The sequence below is a fragment of the Diabrotica undecimpunctata genome, chromosome 9 (genome assembly GCF_040954645.1).
Source record: "Diabrotica undecimpunctata isolate CICGRU chromosome 9, icDiaUnde3, whole genome shotgun sequence".
Taxonomy (NCBI): Eukaryota; Metazoa; Arthropoda; class Insecta; order Coleoptera; family Chrysomelidae; genus Diabrotica; species Diabrotica undecimpunctata.
Window position 1 is genome coordinate 45253224 of NC_092811.1, and position 13612 is coordinate 45266835.

At 33.0% G+C, this 13612-nt stretch overlaps 1 protein-coding gene across 2 annotated transcripts in view; it reads left to right on the top strand.

Moving 5' to 3' along the window:
- LOC140450061 (proton-coupled amino acid transporter-like protein pathetic) overlaps positions 1–13612 on the top strand; it is a 527271-nt gene that overhangs the window by 274037 nt on the left and 239622 nt on the right. The window lies entirely within an intron of this gene.

Genomic DNA, 13612 nt, shown 5'->3' on the forward strand with positions numbered 1-13612 from the left:
GTAGATATTTCCGATGGTTTGTATAATATCGATTGGCATGTTTCTTTTATACAGTAGGTGTAAGACGTCTTCGACTTGGATGCGATCGAAAGCCTTTGTCAGGTCTATAAAACATAGATATGCTGGTATATTGTACTCAATGGCTTTTTTGTAATTTGTCTTAGTACAAATACAACGTATACGTAGGATCTTTCGGATCTTAATCCTTGTTGTTCATCTGATAAAGTTGTTAGTTTATTGATTTTGTTGTTAGGAATTTTGTGGTAAACTTAAGTGCGGTGTTCAGTAGATTTATACCTCTATGATTGTTGGGTCTTCTTTATCTCCTTTCTTGAACATTGGTATCATTATGCTGTTTCTCCATGCGTCTGGTATCGCTCGCCAGCTCGCGTTTATATCTTCCGATTTATAAGTTATATATATATAGTTTATAAGTTCCGATACCTAGAATTTACTTTGGGTGGATTTTTCTATTACTGACTATAAAATCAATCATAGATTTGTGCTCCCTGGAGTTTTCAAATGTATATTTATACTGGAGCTTATGGTCGAAAAACGTATTATTGATTCTCAGTTCGTTAAAAGCACAGAGATGATATAGATGATATAGAGAATAGCCATGAGTTATCCATTAGCGTTGACATGGTTTTCATTGAATATTTGTTTTACTCCTGGAACTATTACATTTTTGATTCGTGCATTAAAGTCATCCATAAGAAATAGGTAAAAGAAATAAAATAAGACTTACAATCAATTTAATTTTACTACCAAAACGACCGGTTTCACTTTCTACACTTTGCAAAGCATCTTCAGGTCAAACGGTACAAATTAAATTAAATGCTGAAATTATAAAAAGCCCATATTAGGGTGCTGTCTTATAAAGATAAAGATAAAAAAAAATTTAGTAATTATGCCAATATTACATGTCTGTGTTTATTAATATGAATAAAATTGATTTAGCAGACAAAGTGAAAACCCACAAATTGGTAAGACATAATCTATTGAATTGTAATAAATTAGTAAAAAACAAAATACTATTTAGATGCCGTTACAATTATTAGTTAATGATTCGGGAAACATAGTTCTAACTATCCTGTATTTCTGATAATGGGTGATCTTCGGTTAATACTGTAACCCTCTGGCAAATAGCGGGGAAGTTTCTTGAGGGGAGAGATGTTAATAAATGAAATAGGAATTAGGTATATGTGAATGTGTATTAAATGAAAGTCATGTTGTATATTATTTAAATTATTAAAAGTTATTTATATTTATTCAAGAGATATATTTTAGAAATGTGTCATTATCACCACGTGGTATGTAAAATATCTTCAACATTCTGTAAAATGAACAATATATATTTCATAACTTCATATATAGTCAATACAAATTATAATACATTTAATACACCTTATTAATTATTCCAATCTTCAACAAAATATTTCAAATTTGGATCCGACGACATCCTCACATCCACGATACTTTTCTTGATATATTTCCAGTAAACCTTCTTTTTCCTAAAACTAAATTAAATATCAGTATTTGACTGGTATGGTACCTCAACTAATTTGCCCCAAGTTTTCAAATATAGTCCACCTGGCTTTTAATATATGTACTCGTTATATAGTATTTGATTTTAAGTCAACACGTGATTAGAAAAATTCCAACACAACATTGAAGAATCGTTCAGACTAGTATTATTAATTAAATTAATTTAAAAAGGAAAAGACAGTTAAGATTTGATTTCATGTACAGGGCGCTTGCGCATCCACTTATACGTATTTCGGCTTAATAGCCTTATCAGAACGGCTTTAGGAAGCCTCTGTCTTAGGAAGCAACTCTAACGTGGCTTCGTATAGACGCAATGTAGCGACATCTGATAATAAAATCGGAAACTAATTTTCGAAACCAATTTCAGAATTTCGCTTTAATCTGTGCCTTCTAAAAATTGCAAGGCAAAACAGACGTTGATAAAGATGTTATGAGAGACATGGGGAATCATGTTGTGGAATGCAGTTTTTAGATTCCCCATGTCTCTCATAACATCTTTATCAACGTCTGTTTTGCCTTGCAATTCTTAGAAGGTACAGATTAAAGCGAAATTCTAAATTTGGTTTTGAAAATTAGTTTAAGATTTTTTTAAATCAATTTATTTTAATCCTAAATCATATACAAATTTCACGTGGTCGAATAGAGATACTAAACTTATAACCATAAGTGACTATAAATTTGAAATTGTTATAGTGTTACAGAAATTTATTGTACAGACTCACCAATGCTCTTGTCGACGTGGACGTTATATCTTGTCATGGTACATTATGGGGTGTATTCTGTAACATTTCCGTTAAATTTAAGAGGCCTCTAAAATTTAACTTTTAACGGTCCTCTTAAAGTTTTAGGTAACATTGACATTCTGTAAAGAAATATTATAGAGGACCGATAAAATATATTTTTTTAGAAGAATCCTCTAAAAGGTTTTCAATCAGATACGGCAACGTCGCACGTTGATCGTGTTTAAACTACTTTTAAGGTAGAAATTGATCAAAAACTAAGTGTCGGAGGCCAAAAATTTAAGAAAGAAGAAGAAATTGACGACAGTCTGCTTGACTAATTATTTTATTATTATTATTTTCATTTCAGTTTATTTGTATTCGCGTTGTATTTGTATTTTCGTTTTAATAAAATTGTATTACGTCTTGTGCTCCACGACCCACAAAATCTCTAATAAATAAATTATTTCTGTCACTTCATCAATGCAATGACTCATGCTTGGTTGACTTAAAGCAAAATTGTATCTTTGTCCAGAGGATAATTGGTAGCTTTCAGAACCATAAAAGTTTAAAGTTGCTAAAATTTTCAGTTCTTTAAGAATTGCTGATTTGCCCTTCTTGCATATATGGACTAATCATATCAATGATGATCTTTGCAACATCTTTATTAAATCTAAAATGTTTTCTAAATGTTGAAGTGGGTAGCTGGAAAGGATTGCTTATATCTCGGTTTATTCTTTGATGTAATCTGAATTCAGCTCTACGAAAAGAATAACAAATTTGAATTTTGTTATAGGTGTAAAATATGGATTATAAAGTAAACAGAGAATTACCTTTCATTATTATTTATTATTTCATCAACTATAGCTTCGCCAAATACATCATAAAAAGCCATTTGTCTTTTTTAATTGTGTATCTGCACTATAATATATAAATAACAAACTAATTATCATATAAACCTAACCAAATAAAAATAATCAAATGATGTTTAACGGACTGCTAAAAATAAGAGGACAACTTTTGACATCCTCCAAAATATTCTGTTTTAACGGGAGTTTTAACGGTTTAGGTTATGATTTTAACGGATGCATAAGTTACAGAATACAAAAATAATTTTAGCGGACGCTAAAATTTTAGAGGCCTCTAAAATTTAACGGAAGTGTTACAGAATACACCCCTATAACCTCAAAATAAGATTAAAATTTCGAGCCACCTCTCGAGCTCATATCCCCCCAGGCAGAGTTGAGGGTTTTTCATAGAATAATTATTGCTACAAATTTGCCTAATTTTATTTATTTCTCTGGATTTTACAGCGCTCCAAAGTTGGCCGGGTTATTGAATACTTGCCATCTTGGAATAAGGGACGACAGGGTTTTTTGATTTATATCTCGTAAACTAGCAGCCATACAGAAAATTATATTAGATATTATTTGTAGCAAATCAAATTATCTACAAATTTGTTTTTATTATATTTTATGATAAAATGGAAAATAAGAAAGTTATTAACAAACATTTTTCTTTTCAGTCCTTACTTTTTTTCTAGTCATTTTACAATAAAATTATACTAGAGCAATATTATAGAGGGTTTTAGAACAAATTATTTTCACTACAAATTTGTATAATTTCAATAATGTTTCTGGGTTTTATAGTGCTCCGAAGTTGAACGGGTTCTTGATTACTCGTAAGAAAAACGAACTATTAGACTTAGTTTTCTATTATATATTTTTTTGTTCATATCATTATATATCAATTTATTATTTTTTTTTTTAACATTCTTATCTTATTATTAATTTATTATCGGCCCATTCCGCCACTACAAAACTTACCCTATCTCGTGCGCTTGCGTCGAACGAAAAAGCACCGTTGGACCAATTTCTTAGTAATGAAAAGAACAAAACAAACTTACTAGACCTTCTCAAAACTGCTCTATTAAAAGGCAGGAACTGGGAAACTAACTACACAAAAAAGAAATCAAAAATATACTTACAGATATTTCCTGGACAACAGTCACGAGAAGATTCCTAAACTATTTAAAATAGAATCCGTTTAAAAAATCATCTTGTTGGTTAGAAAGAAGTTCATAGGTCGCTCATTTTCATAGTTCGATTGTTGTGCTTACTTTTGAACAGCAGTGCATTTTTGCTATTAACATCAAGGGAATAAAAAGCCTTCAACAATGTTTCCTCTGCTCTATATTAATCTTGTCAGAGCAGCGATACCTGCAATTTTCATGGCATAAAGTACCTTCGCATATAGATTTTTTAGGTACTATAGTATTTTTGTATGCCCGATATATTTCTCCCCTTTCTCTGGAAATAGCTGCTGATTTAGTTTTCCAATTTGCTGTCTTTTTGATTTATTTTCTTTCTTAGATTTAGTTTTCCAACTTGCTGCATTCCTTGGCCTTTTTTGGATTTATTTTCTTTCTTAGAAAAGGTTTTTCTTTTGCGTGATGTACTTTTCACATCGTCGTTGTTGAGCAAATGATCGTGTGTACCGGACACATTGTTTTGTAAAACTTCTACGACGTGAGCCAATAAACTTGACGACTCAGCAGAAGAGTGTGACTTTGAGGATTCCGGTACAAACAGTTCACTACTACCTGATGAATAATACACTACTTTAATGTTTTCCCGAGGAAGTTCCAGTTTAGCGTAGGACGATTCACCTTCTGAGTCTTCAATAATATCTGAGTTATGGATCTGACGTATTGAAGAAGAGTCAAATCGATGAGATCTTAAGAAACAAAGATCATTCAGGATGTTGTAGGAAGTAGGAAGTCTCTGCACAATCTGATGGTGGAATAACATCAGACGAATCTGATAAAAAGATTCATTTTCGGATCTATGAAGTGCTACTGGAGATTAATTCGCAGTAACAACAGCCTTTTGTCGTCAGGTGCCACCAATCACGCACCTCGACGTGCATCGCCCTTCCTTCTGGAACTTATAATTAAATTTAATTGGTTGAGAAATGAAAAATTTTCATATAAAAGTTAATTTATCTTTAAATGTGGGACATTTTCGGATCTCAAGTCAGTAGTGTCTAGTACATGGTTTTACCCGTGTAGGGTAGCTCCCTAGAGCACTTTGCTCGAAGGGCTCTGCAAACTTTCTAAGACTCTGAAGCTGAGTTTTTTTCTTCTTAGAAAGACTGTGTTTTATTTCCACCACCAATAAAACCATAAAGGCATTGTCTCTTCAAGACAATGCCACAATAAGAGCGTACCAGCTAACTACGCAATATTACACCATATTGCGCAATAGTTAGAACAATTAATAAACATGGAAACTTGCACCAAGTTGCTAACACATTTTCATACGTTTATTAATTACACCGGAGACGACATGGCGCCCAACATTCAACGAACTCTACCACGACTCCGAGATGTTAGAGTTCTCATGCTCCGCGATCGAAAATCGCAAACAGTTCCAACACGATGCCTGCATCAAAACCACTTAAGAAAACAGCGGGCAGAAGCATCGGATGTTAGTACACCAAACTAACATGCCGATATCCACCTTCTGCAGCCCTGAAACCGTCGATGTGCCATATCTCCGACGAGCCAGCCTACTTGATGCTAAGTACCTGATGCAATGGATGTCTCCGCAGTAGCCAGTCACTGCCTGCCCTACCATTATGTGGTCCAGAGCACCACGGAGGCTCAGGCAAACTCGCCTACGACACAAGGGCGACATGCAGATGGGAAACGTACAGCTAGAGAGGACGAAGCCGCCGTAGAAGAGCACGTCGTCGAGGATGGACCTGCAGATGCTGTCAACAACACCGACCACCGCCTGTGAGTGTTTTTGTGCAGTGAAAGTGCGCGCTACGCGAGTGTACGCGAGTGTAGTGTGTGTTAGAGGACTGTAAGTAGATCTGACAATATGGACATATACACTTTTAATATATTTTATCCATTTTTTTTCTTTCCTATATGTGATTTGTAAAAAAATTGTTTTCTTAAGTTTTTTAATAAAATCAGCTTTTTTTATCAGCCTCAGAGTCTCCAAAGCAGGGGGGATGTCATCAAGTGCCACCAATCACGCACTTCGATGTTCATCGCCCTTCCTTTTGGAACATATAATTAAATTTAATTGGTTGAGAAATGAAAAAGTTTCATATAAAAGTTAATTTATCTTTAAATATGGGACATTTTCGGATCTCAGGTCAGTCAAATAGTGAGTGTCAACACATGGTTTTACCCGTGTAGGGTAGCTCCCTAGAGCACTTTGCTCGAAGGGCTCTGAATCTTTCTAAGACTCTGAAGCTGAGTTTTTTCTTCTTAGAAAGAATGTGTTTTATTCCACCACCTAATAAAGCCACAATGGCATTGTCTCTTTAAGATAATGCCACAATAAGAGCGTACCGGCCAACTACGCAATATTACACCATATTGCGCAATAGTTGGACAAATTAATAAACATGGAATTTTGCACTAAGGTGCAATCAGTTTTTCATACGTTTATTAATTACACCGGAGACGACACTTTAGCACTTCATTACTAATTTCTTATGACCGATTTAAAAACAAAAATGTATAAAGTGTTAGGTGAATGCAAAAGCAGTTTTTATTTTACATGCAAACAATAGCGGATAACAAAATAAAAAAAAGAGCAAAGAAAACACAATCCACGCCTGTCTGTGTCTATATTCGGAAAAAATTTTAAAAACCCAAGTAAAACTGGAAACTAGTATTTAATGTACACAAAGGTTTAACTTTAAACTGTAATATATAAAGTAGGTACTTAGTTATATCAAATAATAAATATGCTACAGTTTTAATCTCAGCTTTAACAAATGGTCAATGCAAATAAAGCTATACGTAAGTAAGATACCTACACTGTGAAATAGGTACTTTATACCAGAATACTAGGCCCTACCTATTTAACTTGTTGACCTACTCTGTTTGCAATCACTATTGTATGAAGTCCCATACAGTAGTGATGATAAACAGTAACTTGATGTGACGCTGACTGTACATAGGTATGTAGGTAAACTAAGTAGGTCCAAATTTTGAAATAAAAATAGATAAGGAGTAGAACAAATAAAAACAAGTATTATGAAAGATTATATACATAGATATTACCCCACCAAAAGTAAACTTAGCCAACAGTATCAAAATACCTTTGTTTGTACCTTTATATGAATGTATTGCGTTCTGAGATTACTCTCCATGGTACCATTGATCTGAATATACTTGAAATACAATGTTTATAAAGAATCCCACCTTAAAGACTAGTTAGACTTAGTAAATTATATATACATCATATATAAATACATCACATTCCATTGAATTAAGTGCTGCCTCTACTAGTTTTCTGGCCCTCGACATCTTTAGCTGGTTTTACACTATTTGAAAGGCACTATACGGAGTAATTTTACTTTAAAACAAGAGAAATGCGCAAAGTTACTTCGCACCGATAACCAAAATGGTATGCATATTGTGCATCAATCTTTCAATGAACTCGGAAAATGGCGCGGTTTTCCAAAATTAAGGTGTTATAATGTTCTACGTACGTACTTATCACCTGCATGAACATGATTGATAAAAAATATTTTTTATCGTATATTAATGGAGTATGTTACCATAATCCATTATTATCGTCCCAAAGAGTAATTTAGTGGCAATTATTTGATTTTCATGGGGTGTCAAATACCCTTGACTCTTTCATTGACTTAATTAACCAAATGTTTTGTTACATATAACACCTTCATGCCCCAACTTTTTCCGTACATATTGATTCTTTTAATATTTTGAGAAGATGAAGTTTGTAACACCTTCAATATTGCAAAAATACCAACAAATTAAAAAATGTCACTTAACACCTTCATATACTCACGTCTTCAATTATAAAATGTAACTTTCGTTACAATGAATTGTGATTTAATCCCATATAAACACAAAATTTAACTTGCTTAAATTACGGCATGCCACAAGAAAGCAGTTTTAGAATGGTCTTTTCACGATTTTTCACTTTTAACTTTTCACGAATTGCAGTATCCCGTCGCATCCACTTACACTTCGCAGTACAGGCTAGGGCCCTAGTATTATGACTGCCCTAAACGCCAATGTATTGTTGTCTGTATCACAAGTAAAATTGTTACGAAAATAATATAAAACCTTAAACAAGGTTTTTTTCTTCAACCCACTAAAAACAACTTTATGATGTATGATATATATATATATATATATATATATATATATATATATATATATATATATATATATATATATATATATATATATATATATGTATATATATATATACTGATTATATACTAATAATTTTTTTTGTTTTTCAGGTAAATTGGTAAATTATTATAACAAACATTTTAAGAGGAGACTATATGGATTTTAACTAAAGAAAATAGGTGAATATAAAACAAATTATTAATAAAATTAAAAAACAAGCAAATTATAAAATCCACCCTCAGACCTTTCAGCCAAAAGCATGGCTGTTATATATTAAACACTTTTCAACAATTCCTAAATAATCTTTTTTGAAAACAATTTCCGGTGTGAAAATCGATACGTCCAATTTTTAGTTAAAATGTAATTTTCATTACAATCCATTTGTTGCTTAATCCCATATAAACACAATATTATCTTAGACATGCCACAAGCAAACAGAACCATACTGTAAGTAGCTTTTGTCGTATTTTTGATTGGCCTGCGGTTTAGGCGTTTTAACACTATTCTTTGAAATTTTTGAATTCAAACTGGCAATCGCAAGCAATAGAAAAACTCACACCCCTTAAAGAATGACATATATGTGTTGTAATTCATAGAGGGAGAGGAATTGATTCGAGTAGATCATGATTCAATCCACCTCGTTCCAACGCTCCAGACCATCCTCCAATCCCCGATAGCACACTGTTGCGCTATAGAGCCTACAAATCGGCAAAATGCTTGTCACATAGTTGTTAATTGTCCAGTTAGTTAGGCTGGAGAGCCTGAGACGCTATAATCCTGCTATCATCTTAATTAACCTATTGTCATTGTGCTTTTGCTTCCCTGGGCGGCGACACACTGTTTCGAACTGGGTCCAGTTCGGCGACTCTGGACTCGAAATGTTATTAGTAATATTTTTTGTGGCTTGCACGATTTTTTTTGTTTGCTTTTTTATATTGTTTTGAATGGGGGTGTCTAAATATATGTATCTTCCTAATACTAGACTCTGGTTAAAGTGTTTATTATTTTAAACTTTGATAAAACAAAGGCAGATATCGATAAAAGTTCATTTATTCGAGCATTCAGCCTTTTATCAATTTAAAGTGTTTATCTTCTTGTGATTTGAACTTAATGGATTCTTCGGATAGAACTACGTGGTTATTTTGTGGTCGTACTATTTATTTAACCATTTGCTATTATTTGTTGCTTTGATTTTCTATGTTTTCATCTATGAAATGCATCATACCCTATGGATTCTCGCAGAATCTGGTTTGAGTGATGTTCAAGCTCAGCAAATTTTTCCCTTACTTTTTTTCATTATCCTTAATACTCTTACTTGCTACAGTTCTCTGAGCAGGAAGCGTTCAGCTACGTATCTCGGCACATTGGCTATTTGTCTCAATCGTTTGTTGTGAGTTGCTTGTTTCTTCTTTTTGTTTGTTTTGCACTTGTATTCCCGTGTGAGCAATGAGTTTGTGATCATAGGCAGTATGTTACTATTTAGTCTGATGTTTATTTTTGTTGATTTGGTTTGTGGCGTTTACGTACTGTGTAAATGTTAGGCCTTTATTCAATGTGACTTTTAGGTATTTACACAAGGAAACTAAGTGCCTGTAGTTGGCTGTATACCATATATTAAAAAAATTTTAATAAAATCCCTTATAAAAAGGTATATAAAAACCCAGTCGGGCTATGTTAAATAGACAAAACGTTTTCGGAATAATATTCCAAATTAATAAATATTCCATCATCAGTGTCAGGTTAATAAATGAATGTAGCCACTAAATATGGGGATAAAAACCCTTTAAAAATTACTAATTGAAATTTAGTTTACATTATTTCTTGTATAAAATTAAGATGGTAAAGTTACCGTTGGATTGGTAACATGGCGTAGCAAAGCATGTTACCAATCCAACGGTAACTTTACTTTATCATCTTAATTTTATACAAGAAATAATGTAAACTAAATTTTAATTAGTAATTTTTAAAGGGTTTTTACCCCCATATTTAGTGGCTACATTCATATATTAACCTGACACTGATGATGGAATATTTATTCCGAAAACGTTTTGTCTATTTACCATAGCCCGACTGGGTTTTTATATACCTTTTTATAAAGGATTTTATTAAAAATTTCTTTAGATATTTGGCTTCGTTTTTCCATTCGATAGATCTGTCTTGTACTATTAATTGTTCTTTTGGCCTATTTCCTCTCTTTTTGAAGATAACCGCTAGGGTCTTCTCTGAATTTATTGTTATTTTCCATTGGATAAACCAGTCTTCTATTGTGTCCATTGTCGCCCATAGGTTTCTCACGGCTGCATCTAGTTTCTTTGTTTCGCCGCTATAGCAGTATCATCTGTATATACGCTGAGACGAGTTCCGGGTGTTCTGGGAACGTCAGATTTGTATATACTGTACAGTAGGAATGGCAACACTGCCCCCTGTGGTACTTCAGGGCATCGTGTTCAAAAAGGACTCGTCATATTCGAACCCTAAACCTCTGTATCAATCAATATTGTCTTATTTTATATACTAGCCCTTGATGCAATACTCTGTTTAAGGCTTTGCTTACATTCAGGAAGGCAGCTTCTGTATATTTTTTGTCTTTGAATCCAGCTGCAATGTATTCGGTGATCACTACAGCTGTTTCGGCTAGAATGTCTTTCTTAATTTTTGGTGTGTGTTTACACTTTATAGTATTTAACTGAATAAGTTGACGAAGGGAGAACTGTTTGTCTTAAGTTGGTCACTCAGAATTATGTCTGTATTTTTAAATTTGTTGATTTCCATCGATTCTAATAAGTAGTTCTAATCGATAGTTCTAATCGATAGTTTAAGGCCTTTATTTTAAATGTAAAGAATTTGAAATTCGTTTTTAAAAGAATGATTATGGTCTAGAAGGTGAATTGCTTACAGTGAACAAGAAGAAAAGTTTATCAAAGTAACCATGATGCTACCGTGGTGGGTGTGATTAGAGTTAAAGTTCTTAAGACTTCTTTCTCTTTATAAGCAATTTTGGTTGTCACTCCATCTTTTGCGCGGTCGTCCGATACTTCTTTAGCCGATTGGTGACTTATCTCTTGCTATTTTGACGGCACGGGTCTATTCCAATCTGTTTATGTGGTTATTCCATTCTTTTTTTATTTTGTGTCCATTTATTTATACACTGTAGGTTACTTTCTTCTAATTCATCTTTCGTCTTCATTTCTCTTTAGATCTCTCATCGTATTTCCTGTAATTCTTCTCAGTACTCTCATCTCTGCCATTTCCAGTAGTCTTTGCATTGTGGCTGTATCAGGTCTTGTTTCTGAGGCATGTGTCATTATTGGTCTTACACTGGCTTTATAAATTCTTGACTTCATCTTAGTGTTAATGTGTCTGTTTTGCCATATAGTGTTATTAAGGCATCCTATCGGTCTATTTGCTTTTTGTACTTGATCTCTAACTTCTTTGTTCAAGTCTCCATAGCTGGAGAGTGTAATTTCCAAGTATGTATTTTATTTCCATTATTTGTTCAATACTTATGCCTTTAATTTCTATTTTACATCTGGTTGGTTCTTTGCTCAGATTATTATATTAAATTCTTTTGCTCTTATGTTAAATCTGTGGACCAGTTTTTTCGTTTCCCATTCTGTATCCTCTTCCGTTGTTAACGCCTTTGATGATTTCAACCATGATTACATTGAAGAGTATGGCACTCAATGAGTCCCCTTGTCTTATTCCGCTACTTATTTCTATAGGTTCTGTAAGCTGTCCATCTATTCTGACTTCCATTTTGTTGTTTTGGTAGATGTTTTCGATAGTTTTTATGATATTTTGGGGAGCTTTTTCGTACTCTGTTCTTTAGGTAAATCAGACACAGAAATGCTGGTCCATTATACTCTATTTATTTCACAGTAATTAGCTTTATAACGAATATTGCATCTGTACACTTATGCTCTGATGTATTATTTTTTGTAAAATTTTGGTTGTAAGTTTTAGGGTAGTATTCAACAAGTTTATACCTCTGTAGTTTCCTGGCTGTTTTATCTCCTTTTTTGAATAGTAGAATTAGTTCGCTCGTTCTCTATTTTTCCAGTATTTTATTGTGTTTTATAATTTTATTAATTAATGTTGTTAATTGTTCTGCCATTGCTGCTCCACAATATTTCAGTAATTTGTTATGTATCCCGTCTTTACCTGCTGCTTTTCTGTTCTGCAGGTTTTCAAGTATTTTACGAACTTCCTGTACATTTATATTAAGTTCTTCATTTGTGGTCATTTTTGGTCTTTCCGGTTCTAGCGTCGTTTGTCCTTCCTCTGCATAGAGCTTTTTTAGATAGCGACCCTTTTCTATGCTTTTTGGTTTTATTAGTTCCTTTACCTCCGTTCTTTGACCTCTTATGAAGCGCCATATTTCCTTTTGCAGACCGTAAAAATCATGTCCCATTTCTTTCGAAAGGCGTTCCCGTTTCGAAAATCATTAGAGTTATTATATTTATTAACTATCATCCATTTTACCTTTCACATTTAATTTTACTTCACATTCAGCCGTTGGTTGCTACCGCAACATGAATAAGTATTGTTATTTTTTTATTCAAAAACCAATAACCTTTCTCAGACTATAAATTAACTTTTCATCTATTGAAAAACATATGTTTGTGCCAAAAAGGATGAAAGCCCACCTTTTACAATATATTAGTATGTTTTGTTATTAATACCTTACACAATCTATTTTTGATCATATTTTTATAAACATCTTTCAAAATATTCATCCAACTTTGATATTATGATACAAACATCATTTTAATGCATGCATTAATGCTTTTGAAATACGTTGACCAATTAAAAAAATGTGTAGGCAAGTGATTTATATATAGATCCAAAATATTTCCAAAGTTTGGCCGACTAAGACAGCTTAGGAGGCGACTGGCAACATTTTATAGGCTGCCAAACTATTTGAAAAAAATGTTGTAGATAGAGCACGTGATGGCTCGTTAAATAAAAAATGATGATCGTGGAATTTTCTGTGACGACCGAAGTATTGTTTATGGATCCATTCATACTAATAATATGCTATTATCACATTGTGACTTTAATCATTTTCCTTTAAGCAGATATTAAGAAAGATTTATAGAAAAACTGACGCACTCAACTAAAACCTTTACCATACTGCATTGTTTGATTG